This window comes from Penaeus monodon, chromosome 28 (assembly GCF_015228065.2).
Source record: "Penaeus monodon isolate SGIC_2016 chromosome 28, NSTDA_Pmon_1, whole genome shotgun sequence".
Classification (NCBI taxonomy): Eukaryota; Metazoa; Arthropoda; class Malacostraca; order Decapoda; family Penaeidae; genus Penaeus; species Penaeus monodon.
The window spans coordinates 5119769-5120280 of record NC_051413.1 but is presented as its reverse complement, the minus strand read 5'-3'; the positions used below and the strand labels follow the sequence as shown (position 1 = coordinate 5120280).

At 31.4% G+C, this 512-nt stretch overlaps 1 protein-coding gene across 1 annotated transcript in view; it reads right to left on the bottom strand.

Moving 5' to 3' along the window:
- LOC119591316 (ATP-binding cassette sub-family G member 8-like) overlaps nucleotides 1-512 on the bottom strand; it is a gene marked incomplete in the record, with an annotated part of 74919 nt that overhangs the window by 57193 nt on the left and 17214 nt on the right.

Genomic DNA, 512 nt, shown 5'->3' with positions numbered 1-512 from the left:
CGAGACCCGCTCTGTTTCTGCATAGATATCATACCAACTGGGTTTCTGTTGGTTTATGTTGCGTGGTTTAATTTCTGCTAGGGTTCGAATAGTCAATTAGGTATATGAGAAGTGTAGTGCAATTACCATATTAAAATATTAATTTAAGTTCTCCTAGCGACTAAAGGCAATTTTCCGCACTGTTCTATTCAATATTGTTTTATGCAGTAATTGTAGATAATAATGAAGAGAGAATGATATTACATGGAACTGATTTGCCAATATGCTAATCATTATCTAAATAATATATCTAATGCCTAACGTAATAAAATATATTTAACTTAACTTCCCAGCGATTTAACAAATCACAATTTAAGAGAGTTTGGGATACACTTACACATACCGTTTTCTATCGCAGAAAACTTTAAACACTTCGTCGTAAACTACGATAACTGGGATTACCTATCTAACCATTGTTAGAAAAGATCTGACTTTTGTTTTTCTTTAAATGCATTTCTAAAATACATGAAATA